This window comes from Gymnodraco acuticeps, unplaced genomic scaffold (genome assembly GCF_902827175.1).
Source record: "Gymnodraco acuticeps unplaced genomic scaffold, fGymAcu1.1, whole genome shotgun sequence".
Lineage (NCBI taxonomy): Eukaryota > Metazoa > Chordata > Actinopteri > Perciformes > Bathydraconidae > Gymnodraco > Gymnodraco acuticeps.
Window position 1 is genome coordinate 436575 of NW_022991340.1, and position 14097 is coordinate 450671.

The 14097-nt window shown below is 43.4% G+C and overlaps 1 protein-coding gene across 3 annotated transcripts in view; it reads right to left on the reverse strand.

Annotated features, from left to right (window-relative positions):
• The window catches only part of zmp:0000001168 (signal-induced proliferation-associated 1-like protein 1), a 38984-nt gene extending 25827 nt beyond the window's left edge, over positions 1-13157 (reverse strand). For 2 of the 3 annotated variants that reach the window (XM_034240513.1, XM_034240517.1), the window contains exon 1: positions 10706-11197. The gene's annotated coding sequence lies outside the window, so the exon portion shown is untranslated. Of the gene's footprint in view, positions 1-10705; positions 11198-11666; positions 12017-13067 lie in introns of those variants that run through there. The other variant, XM_034240515.1, reaches the window with a different exon arrangement.
• Positions 13158-14097: the final 940 nt, after the last annotated feature.

Here is a 14097-nt window from a genome sequence, read left to right on the forward strand (position 1 = left end):
GTTTTTCGCAGGGTAGTCTTACAAGTCTGGCTTTAACAAAACCCTAATACGATCATAAAAGGATCATTTTGTACCAGCAGGACTGACAAAGTGGCAATAAAAAGAGAACTTGAGGATATTATAAAAGCTTTAGTCAATCAACAGCAACAGGAAGCTCTTTCCACAGCTTTTAATACAGCTGAATGTTCTCTGATAATACAAGTGTATCACTTTTGCTGTGGTTATAATGGAGGAGCTGCATCTCACTGGTTTGTAAACTGCTTCCAAAACAAGACATATCTGCAGTCTTGACCCCAGTCTAAATACTTCTGGCATGTTGATTAAAATAAACCTGTGCAGTAACATCAGAATCTTTTTGAATACAACTGAAAATAACTCATTATGGTGCAGTTGCATTGTTTTTTGACAAAATAAATATATCTCTCTAAATCAGAGAAGCAGGTCAATGCCCGTAGAAAAATCACTGATATTTATTTTCATCATATCTGGTAGCAACAACTACCGTATCTCCTATAACAAATAAAGCAATTACTCTATACAGTTATAGCTCTCGCCCACGTTTGCAGTAAAAGCTCTTTTCTCAATGTCAGTCAGCGCAGCAGTTGATGAAAACCGTGCATGACCTCTGATGCTCCCTGAGCCACAACTGTACCGCCACATCAACAGAAATGTGACCCTTCACTAGGCAGGGACCACTTACACGCTTTGTATTGAATGTTTCTGAGGAGGGACTGCACAGAATTTGATTTGCTGACTTTTTGGCATGACTTAAATCTCCGTCATCTGGTTGTTTTTGACATACACGGTCGTTGATATTACCATATGTTTCCACAGCCTATAGAAACACATCTCCTGCCTTTAATCCACAGTGAAGCACATTCACCACATGAATCCAATCATGGATTATATTGTGACATGTATTCATATGGACTAATTTCAATGACAACTGTTATGTCGGACTAGAAATGTTCTTACCATTACTGATATGCAACGTCTGTGCGGTGCTGTTTTCTTGTTCTCTCTCTTTTGCCACAGTCAATAAGAGATGACCCAGACATGCAGCTGATGCTCTCCAGGATTGTTTTTAAAGATTTGGAGCGTTCACTACTAAAGCACTTGGGAAAACGCTGCCCTTCGAAGATCCTCTCGCAGTACCAGCGCCATCTCCGTCCCAGAGAAACTCAATAATGCATGTGCACAGCAGTGTTTAATCCTGCGTCTCAGAGCTTAGAGCTATGTTAGCAGCCAGTGGACAGCAATCATGCCAGCATTGCGCTCACACGCTCCGGATAAACAAGACTTTATTTTAGTGCCGAAATATTCAATTTGTTTTTCTGCTGAGCTCAAGGTGAAATGAAACCGTGGAGCTGCATCATTGTATCTGCTTTTAGGGATTATATATATGTTGCTTCCTTTGTTCTTTTGCACCGGATTCACTTTAAAGGGCTTTTACTGCCCAGGGTTGATGTTCGTCGGTTAAACTGATGACAGCGAGTGAGGTCCACTTCCATGTTAAATCCAGGACAAGGTTAATGGGCCTCTGGTGTACAGTATCAGGACACAAACTGAAGTCAACGGAGAGTTTGAATCGTTTTGGGGAAGTCAGGGTCGCTTGACTTATTTTGCACTCGCTCATGCAAGTCTGCGTCCTGTCAAACAGGAAGAGATTACTGACTTTTGGACCCTGAGAGGATGGGTGTCGTCATCGTTTCTACTCAACACTTCCTCACCTATGGCTGCCCCGCTGCAGCATGAATGAGCAGCTTTCTGTCAACTTAGCCTCAGCCTGGTGCTTTTATCACAATTAACGCTGACGCTGACGTGATTTGAAGTATCTGACGCTGAAAGAGAGATGGCGTGCTGATAAAGACAATTGAGATTGGATCTGTTTTTCTCTTCAGGTGAACAGGCGGAAATCGGCTTAAGAGCTTAGCAGCAATTAGATGTGATCAGTGACAAATGTTGTGCGCTTACTGCAGCCTTATCAACTCTATCAGGGTTGCAGCAACTGTGCAGACGGGCAACCTTATGTCGTTGTTCTCTTTCCGTGAGAATTGAGGACTAAAGATGTGAAATGCACCTCATGCCTCTACGTATTTGGCAAGCGGTCTTTCAAAGCAGGACACTGTTCGAGATGGAGAAACTGGCAAAGCGAGGTTACTGCACCTCAATGACTATCCAACCAGGCGGGTAAACGTCCACTATCTGCTGTAGTGTCGCTGTCTATCTTTGTAGTTAAAAGCTGCCCTGCCAATTCTTAACCACAAGGTCTAAATCATCTCCTAATAGAGATTGATTTGGGGAAATTTAAAGCCAGGCTCAGTCTCACTCTCATGTATTGATCCCACACAACCCTGTTACTTTTGGGATCGGGTTGCATCGCTGCTCTGCTGCCGATGTGTCACACTGAACTGACTGCAAAGCTTTTAGGAAAGTAAACATGTATTAATATGGCTGGATCTGGATCTCTAGGCATCCTCAATGTACCCCAGCTAACCCCTCCCTCCAGCACACTGCGGACAGTGAACTGGGCCAAGTCCAGAGGCTGCTAAGTGGATGGTACTGCAGCACTCTCATTTTCCTACAAGTTTGATCTCCTCTTATTCATTTAGCCAATTCGCAAACGCCAGTCTAAACTATTGGTCCCGAAAGACACTTTAGACTTAGCAACCTGCGCTCAACGGGCCAATTTAAACAAAAGAAGATAACTGTCAAGGTGGCATGAAAAATAGCAGGTTTTCGAAAGGATTTATATTATTGTGAGCAATGTTTATGACTCTAACCCACAATTTGATCCTGTCATTGATAATCATTCGGTTCCCCGCCGTGCGAGCACTTCTCCACACGTTGCCTTAAATTTGACACATGTATCATCACTTCTACCTTGAGTTCTGGGCCTCATGACGTCTTCACAACACTTCAAGGTGATACTGACAGATAGTAAAATAGAAAGTTACGTCATTTGAAGAAGTTGTGGTTATTTTCTTCACATATTCACTCAGGCATAACAACTTAGCGAACCATGTTTCTCTTCTCAGTTTAGCTACAGCATATTCAAGCTAATCGGGTCTTTTAGGGTTAGGTTTTCCCTTCAAATAGCTGTCCAAAAAAAGGGATACTTACTTTTCAAAGAAGTGGCATAATAAGCTCCAAAAAGTCTGGAGTAGAAAATATTTCAATGAATGGAAATGTGAAAGGATCAATCAGCGGAAAAGAGTCAGTAAAATGCTTGTCTTTGTGGGCATCAGTGCTGCTGTATAGCACTGTTGCCATGGTTTGATTTGGAGGTCAAAGCTCCCTCTGGGCTCCACAGCAGGATAAAGCATCATGTCCTCACAATCAAATACCTTTTCAAGGAGAGCTGTCCTACTTTAAATGTGTCCTTCAAAAATTGAAAATAAAGTCTTCTGCCTAATGAATTATTAATGAGGCTGGGCGAAAGGGGCCGAGGGTTACTATGACGTTAATAATTCATAGGCTGGATGCTCCCTTGTCCACTCTCGGACCGTCTGGGATGCACACGCAGACGCACATAAACCAGAGCAGACTTGTTATGACTTATATCCACGTCTGTGTCTGACTTCCTTGAGCACGTGTGCCTCACGTCTTACAGTAAACCGATATTGTTGAGGTCATGTACCGGCGCCTGGTCCAGTTTCAGTTCTTTTGCGGGGCTTTTGTTTGTCAAGATACAAGGTTTTAATAATAAAACAGTTTGCTATAGTAGATGACTGGCACACTGTCACTGGGTGGCTGAGCAGCACATGTGAATGATTCACAAATCTGAGCATGTAGACACTATTTTGTATTATGTTTTACTCATGGGTCATGCATGATCAGTGACCCTACCCCTTTTGGTAAATACAAAGAGGAAGTATTCTCCGTCAATAGTATTAATACCTTACTTCCTCTTGTAATAAATAGTACAACAGAAAACTGATGAACCTTCAAATGCAAATTTAAGCACCATTGTTTCTAACAAAACCTACGTGCTGTTTTGCAACCAAAAAAGAACCTAACTCTATTGTTTGACGGGCTATTCGCCATGACATCAACAGTGTGTGCTGGCGGAGCACTGCCACTTCCTGTGTGTCTGGAAATACACCTTGTGGCCGGCTATGTGTGTGACGGAGGGGCAGGCAGAGAGATGTGAGGCCTAAATAGGAGATATTTGAGTACATGTGTGTTTTTGTGTGTCTTTGCTGACTCTATAAAAGCCTTATAGATGTAGCACAAGGTCCACACAGTGACAGGAAGAGCAGCTGTCCCTCTTTGACCGTGCTGTGTGTGTGTGTGTGTGTGTGTGTGTGTGTGTGTGTGTGTGTGTGTGTGTGTGTGTGTGTGTTGTGTGTGTGTGTGTGTGTGTGTGTGTGTGTGTGTGTGTGTGACAGGGAAAGGAACTGACTCTCAGCTTCATGACTGCGTCTATTATGTTGAGACAGGGTTCACTGTAGCTCCTCCGTCATCAGTGCAACCAGCTCTGAGGCAAAGGATGGGAGATATTGCTTTAATAGCTGTTACCCTACCTCGTGTACTTTCAGAGGAAGAGCCGCTGACCTCCTCCGCTTCCTCACTGTCCCTATTGTCTGCCAAAATGTAGCTGAGTGACTATGAAATGGCCGCATCGCTCACACTACCCAAAGTAGCCCCCATTCTCAGCTACAAAGCTTTATTTATGGGAGGAAATCTGTAAAAGCCGTATTCAGCTAAATAAGTGCTTATAACTTGAGGGTATCAATCATTTGAGGAATGGACTTCTGTCTCTTATTGACAGAGCTCTGGCATCAGTAAAGCCTCCTCTCACATTTGACAGAGACATAAAGAGCTTTCCAAGGAAGAGTTGACTTCGAGCAGGAGATGACTGTTACGATAGCCTAAGTGATAACCAATTGAATAAATGGATCGTCAACAAATGGAATATCCTGTTTACCTCACCATAAAACAAACAAATAATCCAAGAATGCTATCTCACTCAAATGGAAGGCGTATCTGTGTGTCTTCCCTTCGATTTCCTCGAAAACTGTTAATTGGATCGACTTCCCACTTGGCGTGTGTGTTGCTGAGGACCCACGGCCCGAGTTTTCGCTTTTTTAGAGCTAAGGAACTTCTTTAACAAAGTGCGTTATGTGCTTAATGTTGAACAATCGTAAAGGGGTGTTCATTTATTATCTTGCTGATAAACTTGTTTGCCACACAGCTCATTTTCGTCAAGAAACAAATGAACAATTCCCATTGGCTTTTTTGTCAGGGAACCAGGGCAACGCAAACAAAATGTGTCATCCCTGCATCCTAATGGCATTCTGGATACAGCTTTTGTACCCTGATGACACATATACTCTAGCATTGCTAGGGGATGCAACTATTCCATGGTAGCTTTATTGCTCAGGGTTATGGACGTTGTTTGTATGAGCGGTTGCAGGTAGTTAAGCAATACCGGAGGAAAGGCAATAGGCCTGTTTTGAAGAGGCATGTTTTTGAAGGGTACTGCAGTAGTAATTATAAACAATCTCCATAAATAAGCCATTACACATCTTGAATAAGCACTCTTGCAATAAAGTATAACAAGGACGTTAGAGAGTAGATGAACAGCAGAAATGTGGTCAAACTAGCACCACCAAAACCTGCATCTTTAGCGTAAAATATAAAAATATATATCCTAGGGGGGTTCACTATAGATCTGCACATTGCAGATAAGCACTGTCTGCAGTTTCAGCCTTTCTTGCCTGGTGGCCTTGTGTCATGTTCACCAGCGGCTCTGCCCCTTCTGACCTACATAAACACGGCTCATGCGCCAATACGCCAGCTGTGGTGATGCAGAAGCCGTCTGATTGACTGTGATGCTGCGTAGTCTATGACCTTAAGAAGGAGCAGGTTGTGTATGAAAACACACGCCAGCGTGCGTCACCAGGAGACCGCGATGCATCGTGTGAATTACTATAGCTTGCTCTAATGCTTGCGTGGAATGATTCAGTAAGCCATTACAGAAAGAACCCGCTCAGAAGTTTATCGGTGTGTCTGGGGCCCATATATTTCTGTTTTTATTTATTGAAAGTTATGAAATTGACACTTTAACAATGTGATTGCAAGGCACATGTTTGTGTCATGTTAAATACAAATGGCAGAGAATGTGAGAAGTGTGGCAGAACTTCATTTCCAAGCAGACGTCAGTTTCTTGCGAGTGGGTGCTGTAAGGTTAGACACTCTGAAAGCCTCTCTCCTCTCACTTCTTCATTACCGCCGCCTTTAAAATGTAAATGAAACAGTTGAGGTTGCAACTTCCTCCTCATAGTTGTGGCAGAACAAAGAGGCCCCTCAGTCTTAAGTAAATACATTGATGGTCTCTAATATTTCCAGAATAGAACATGAGGGTATTTTTACACTTCTCTCCGGGATGTTTTCAGCCTTCTTTTATCTGCCAAGTACGGCGATGAAGTGACATGGTGCGAGCATGAATGGTTGGTCCTGGTCTGCTTTCAGAGCCTCTGAATGCCCCTGAGTGCACTCCTCCTGTAATAGCAACGTGAACAATGAGAAAGAGCCACTGCACCACTTGATGGTTTAATGTATGTATGACATAACTGAGAGGGACATTGTGATGAAGAACAATAAGCGCCGATGTATTTCTGTAAGGGGGCATTTTATAACATGCAAACGCGGGTTATGTTGAGAGATTTTGAGTATAAAAGCAGATGCTTACATAAATATGTGTCATGAAGGCAGCAGCTTCTGCATATTTTAGGACTATTACATCAGGGTTTTGTTGAAAATCACATTTGTTGTTCTCTTTTTCTGGCTCAATTGAAAGTACAATGATTATCCAAACCATTACGACATCATTTATTTAAACAGGACCAATTCATCAACAATGAGAACGTTCTTTGTACTTGAAGGACCTCGTTTCTTTGTTCACACAGTCGATAGCTTTCAGAAAGGATATTAATGACTACTATTCCTTTGTGTCATTTTAAACATTTCACTGAATTGTCCAGGGACATTTTTAAAGTCTGCAAATGGACGTTTTTTCTAAATAGACTAGAGACTTTGCTGCCACAGAGAATTAACTCCCACAATGATAAAACTGAATATTTGTCATAATCTCAACAGAGCAGAGCTGAAAGTACTACGAGACAGAAATAAAACAGCAGCAAGCCTCGGACCAAACCAAAGAGGCCTGAAACTTTAAGAGCAGTGGTCAACGGGGGCCAGGTGACAACAGAGAGCCCCAGCTGAGAGGATCCACCGGAGGCTTACAATACCAACATCCTGCCATTTGATGAGGGGGAGGCTCCAACTGCCCCTCCTCGCTGAGCCCCCCCCACCGGGAGCCCGCCGGGGTGTAGCCGTGCAAAATGGCTCCAAATGAGAGGAATGATAGGATGCTGACTCAGAGCAGAACCAAATCTGCCCGGTAACCTTGCAACGTACAATCATAATGACTGAGTGCAAAGATAGAACAAAGTCACTTTGCTGGTTTCTATGCTGGATTTAGACATGGATGTTCTGTAAGGGAAACGCTTCAAATGAACTTTTTTGTAATCTGTTTTTTTCTTGTATTATCAAGTAACGGCTATTGGCTGAAGCTGATGTTTTGTGGACATGGAGATTTACAAAAGCAGGACAAACAATGTGAGCTAAAGTTGAAATCCTTTTAGACATCAGTGACTCGATCTTACCGCACAACTGTGATGCCGCTAACACACGGTTATCATCATTATTCAGTGCAAGCACACACCTGCATTTCAACGGCAACAACATGGCTCTGTTCTGAAAGTCTTCTGTATCCCTCTATAATTTGCTTTTACAACAATAATGTTTTTAAAGTCAGGGGTTACAGTTGACTGATGGAGCGTTTAAGAGTATTTGAATGGCTCTGCTAGACAATAGGAACAGAATCTGAATCCACAACATGACACACACATGTACCGTACACACAAGCTCAGTTGGCTCGTTTGGTGCAGGAAATAAAAGTAGGCCGATCGATTGAAGAGTCTCCTCTGACTCTGCTCCCCTCCTACTCAACCTGGAATAGCACCACAGAAGAAGCCTTTCACAGGAAGAGCCGGCCCTCGGTTGTCAGTTATTATACTAAAATAGCAGAGCTCTTGCGCATGTATGCTATTTTGGGTCATGGACATTTTCGTTTATATCTAAGGGCTTGGGCCAAAAAAAAGTACGGGAGTTTTTTCTGTTGGGTTGTTTCACAATAAACTTTAGCTGTGTTAGCTCCGGTGCGACTGTTCCCTTACTGAAAAAACTCTAACGGCCCGTCCACACAGCGGCGTGCGTTGAAGCTTGCCGGCGGGCGTGTCTGACACTCGACCAACAACCAATCACATGAATCTCCCGCCCCTGACACACAAGCAGCGGTTTGATTGGCTAGAGCTTGTACTGGCATATGATTCGATTGGCTGACGCTTCTGCCGAGGCGTCAAAAGTTGAACATTGCTCAACTTTTGCAGCGAGCCACGCCAGCAACGCTCCGCGTCGCTTCCCACGATGCAGTTCGGCGAAAAGTGACGTCACCCCATTCAAAGTGAATGGGCAGAAGCGTTGGAAGCTTCAACGCACGCCGCTGTGTGGACGGGCCGTAACACAGTCAGGCAGAAACCACCAAGTGTCAAATAATACTCAGAATGTGCTTATATCCTGAATTTCACCGTATCAAGCAGAAACGATAAGTGAGGTAAGAAAACGAGTTTCTATTCATTTATTTTGCCATGATAGTAAACTACATAAACTTGGGTTTTACACTGTTGGGTAAAACAAGAAATCTAAATATCAACTTGTGCTCTGCTAAATTATGATTTAATCAGCCAAACTATAAAAAAAAGTGAATTGAGAAAAACAGATGAATCAATATGGCACATTCTGAAATGAACTCATTATTTTCCGCCCTAATCCACACATCTATTATCTCTTATCATCACTGAAATACAGAGATGTATTCCTTACTAATAACGTAATGGCTGACATGTTACGGTCATACATGTTTGAGGTGATTCAATTATGGAAAATAACGAAAACGAACGGGCGCTAATTGCTAAACTACTTTACCAATTGAGCGCATTTCATTATGATTTGGGAAACACTTCTTTACGAGAGAGGGCAATTAATAAAGCAGTAGTGTCTGGCAAAAAATCAATCATTCCATTTTCATGGAGATAATTATGGACTAAAAGTGGCACAATGGCTTCAGTTATAGCAGTGTTACTGTAAAAGTCCTATGTTGAATCTGAGCCACTGCTTTGACAAATAACACACAAGTACTCTGGATTAAGGTATGGTTAGTATTTTTTAGATAAAAGATGTACTGCTTGAGTAAGAATTCGACTATTCTTCTGACACATACTGTCGAGTAAACGCAGCGCAGTGTTTGGCAGCAGAACAAAAGTCAGTGTTGGCTGATAAGCTAAATACTGTTAGCGCCGTGATGTCATGCATTCGCCATAAAGAATAACTGCATGTACAGGAAATCCCATTCAAAGTTGACCCTGATGGAAAACATCACACCCTCCTGCCAGTCAGGAACACCAACACAATGCCTTCAGGTCACACTCTCTTATCCCTCCTCCATGTCAGGTGGAACTGCATGTATTGTTAAAAATGCTAATGTCAACCACAGTGAATACCACATTGAATGAGGTAGCCATGCAGCTCAATGTAAATTAAATGGTCCGTCCTCTGAGTGCACTGGCTTATGTAAGCGGCTTGTCTCTACCCCCCCCCCCCCCCCCCCAGATCTCCATCCCTGCCTTTCTTTCCCTTCAGCGGCCTTATCCATCCCCTGAAACCCAAATGTCTCATAAACACACAGCCCCGTCTTAAATTGGAGAGTGCAGGGGGTGGAGAGGGGGCTGAGGAGGGGGAGGCCTGACTCACGCAGCCCTCATTTTTCTCTGCCACCTTGAAAACAACACCCCAATCCCTTGGTTGTGGTTCTCCATGCCATCATTGTTTGTGCACAGTAGACTCACAGAGCTCTCCATCAACACAAACTGGTCTTAGAAAATCAAAGATCTAGGAAAAAGAAACCCTGCTCTTCTTTTTGTTACTGCATCTTCGTTCTCTCTGTCTCCCCTTTCATTCTCTCAGTGTCCCTCCATCCATGCCTCCCCTCCCCTCCTCCTCCCCTCCCCTCCACCTTGCCCTCATCTCTAAACCTGCAGCCGAAAAAGCGCTCCATGGCGAGGTTTTCGCAGTGGCGTCTTGACAATGTCACAACTGCGTTTTCTGAGACAATCCCAGTGTCATCGGAGGGTGCACAACGGAGAGAGACAGGAAAAGATTATGTGGGGGGGGGGGGGGGGGAGCAGGAGAGGGGAGGGTGGAGGGCGGCGGGGGGAAGGCCGGGGATGAAATGCGACAAAGGTTGTGAGCTGGATTCAAACCTACAACGTTGCGTGTAAATGCTATGTGAAGGGCTGGCTGAGTAAAAATGCATTTTGAAGCTGGCAGCGACACAATGCGTAGAGAGGCAGAGGAAGGAGAAGCTGGACGAGGATATGATAAAGCCATTATTTCATATCCTCTACACAGCTCTCACACATTGTCTCTGAGTATAAGAGCATGCCTGCACAGAGGTATGTGGCAAACACGGTGTGCGGCGGATCCATCCATCTGATTTCATTATCATCAGAAAGAGGACACGGGCAGGCAGGAATGTGAATCCTCAGTCGCCTCATTACAGAAAAAGAAAAAGGCTTACCTCCACATTTCAGCTCAGCTCGACCCTGCCTTGTTTCATCCTGTTCCTCTCTGCCGACTCCCTCCCCTTCTCTCCCCATGACAGCATTTTTCTGCTATCTATCTCCACGGTGAGGCTCTTTCTCCTCCTCCTGCTTCAGTTCCTCCTGTCTGCCGCTCTCTTCCTCTCTCCAAGCGTAAAAATAAAACAGAACCGACACACACACTTCCCGATCTCTGTGTCTACCGGCTCCTCTATTCTGTTGTTGGAGTCAAGAGGCAGGTTGATTTGTGCCGTCCTCCTCCTCCCTCTTTCTCCCTCTCGCGCTGATTCTATTCCATTCACATCGCACTAAAGCCAACCCCCTCTTTCTCCTCTCTCTCTCTCCCTCACACACACACACACAGCCTCTCTCTCCTCCCCCTCCTCATCTCCTTGTCAGAGAGAGGTTGAGGCAGTGACGGACAGCAGCGGCCAACAGAGTAGAGCTCCATGTGTCTGAAACTGAGCCCTCAAAATGCCTCAGTGGCAAGACTGAATCAAGGACTCAGGATCCCTCTTAATAAACGTTGACACGCACACGCAGAAATGAGGAAGATTAGATGCTGATGCAAGACTGTATCAAGATCCAACAATGTGTCTCTCTTTTACTGGTATATTCATGGAAAGCATCGTCTCTATCTTTAAAGAGTCATTTTTTCTTTTCCGAAACCGACACTTCTGCACGAGGGAGATAAAGACAGAAGCAGACTCGGGGGCAAAGGTTAGAATGGCAGTGTGTGTGTGTGTGTGTGTGTGTGTGTGTGTGTGTGTGTGTGTGTGTATTTGTAGAGACCTCTGTGTACTCCCCAAACGCAGCCAGTGTGGGTCGAGACCATAACAAACAATCAACCTGTTTTAGAACAATGAGAGCACAGCAGTGTAACAACACAGCTTGCCTTTTCCTTCCCCCTCAGTCACTGCATCTTAAAAAAACACAAACCTGATCATTTGGGTGAAACCATTTCATGCTTTTAAGGAGAGGAGATGAATCCCTGCAGCAGGGCCAAGTGTCCGGCACCATCCCCCTAATTACTCCATGGAGTCCCGTCCTGGACGTACCATATGGCTGTGTGTGTTACCAGGTCAGTGGCTCTGGTCTGTTGGGGGGGGGGGAGGAGAAGCCTGCGTTGCTGGTGGTGTGTGCCCTCAAGAGATAAGAGAAACAAAAACAGAGGCACGAGTTGATAACCAGTTTTCTTAAAAACAGGAATACCTCAGTGCGTGTCCATCCGCGGTCAGGAGGTGTTTCTGCAGATTGTAACTTCCTCCGGTGTTCAGAGTTGTTCCAATCTGAAATACAAGACAATACAAATTATGATATGATATTAATAATTGAAACCTAACCTTTCCATGTCATAACTCATGGATTTTTTACAAACATGAACTAAAAGATTTCAATTAAATCGAAGTTTGAATTTGCTGGCACTGATTTTAATTCTGAAGCCTTTAATACATTATACACTTGATTTATTGGGATTAATCACAACTTGTGATGCTCTGAGCCAGAGGTCATGTTGGGCCTTTAGTGCTACAGTGACACCGTGTGGAGATAATCCATTAAGACTCTTTCCAGCTCAGCAAAGGAACACATTTATCTTTCTGAAGTTTGTCTCATTACAAATATTATTGTATGTGCAAAGGCAGTCCATGGGTCTCCTGAACCTAGAGCACGATAACAACCAAGACGTATTCTCAAACCTTTGTCAAACTGTTAAAAAACAAAATACATACTTTACTATATATCCTGATAAAAACTAAGAAAACCAGCAAATAATGACAATAAAAAGCGGAAAATGTTTCCCTGAAAAGTGACTCAAACATCATATTTTCTTGAAATAAATGTGTTGATTTAATGTATTAATTGACTGATCCCTTCAGCTCTGATGTTTTTAAAATACAACCATAGGTCATAGACATAATGCTATACAACACATGTACTAACCATTACATGCATACTTAGCACCACCACCTCCATGTTTTCATTTATTTCAATATTTATAGATTCATAGCAGTCCCCTACTACTATTAATATATCTCTATTTGATAAACATCTTTGTATTATACTGTATGTAGATTATCTTGAGTTGTCTTTAGAGCGTTAGCCTCCTTACATCTCTTTAAGACATCTATTATCAGATGTATTTTAGTTTGACTTGCATTTAAAGTATTTGAAATTGTACCAATAATAGTTTAATTACTAATCGTTTTTGGTTAAATGTGCTTCATTGTGGTGCTTTGGCAACACATGTCACAAGTTTTGAAGAACAAACCTATTGAATTGAACAGAAATGAATGAAAGTAAAGTAAAATGAATATAATCTCAGAGGCCCAGATAACACACCATCTGGCTTCAGTCAGGAATCAGGAAGAGGAGAAGCTGCCCAGGTGAGTAAGGTGCTGCTGTGATATTAGATTAGTGTGAAAGTCTCCTGCTGTGGCTCTGCAGGTGGAGAAGGAAAGGGTCTGATGGGATGGAGAAACACAGCAGAGAGCAGAGATATAAATAGTTTCCTATGTGTTTTAAATGTTTTGTTTTATTTTCATATATGCACCAAAACACTAAGTCAAATTCCTCGTATGTGTTATTAACCTACCTTGTAATACACGCAGGGCCATCCCTGGCCAACATGAGGAGGCTCCACGCAAAGATGAGGCCCTCTGGTTCGCGAGCGTCGACGGGGGGTTAAATGGAGCCTCGCAGCAGCGGAACCGTGCCGCGCCACACTAATTGCGCCGCATTTTCGGCTCAGTTGAGGCTCCCTTAGCAAGATGAGGCCCCCTCCGCAAGATGAGGCCCCCTCCGCAAGGTGAGGCCCCACGCAGTCTGCATGATCGGCCTGTAGGGAGGGACGGCCCTGAATACACGTGTTTCTGATTCTGAGGCAGGCTGATCATTGAAACCATGAAATGAAACAGCATCAGGCCTGAGCTCTAGTGCCGAGAGAGATAGAGATTAATTTAAACGAGATCAAACTATACTACAGGTTAAAATACCGCGTTTTAGACTGTTTCAGTTGTACCTATTTTAAAAAGTATTTGGGCAGGATCAAAAGTTAACCGAGAAAACGACTGAAGGTTCTCGGTTTAGCATCACATTTCATTAGTTCTCCACCTACCTGTACTTGGATAACCACATTTGACCCACTGTAGGTGTCCATTTGTTGTTTGAATGTCAGCAGCTGGAGCAGAATAACACGTTAGGTTGTATTATTAAACTTTATTTTCAACAAGCATGCCTCTTAACCAATTTTGACTTCATTAATGTAATTCTGCAGACTCAGGAAGGACAGTGTGTGATGCTGCCTCCTGGTGGCTGTTATATTAACATGCTAACGGCTAGTGCATTGATTTTCAATTTGTTAATGTGTTTC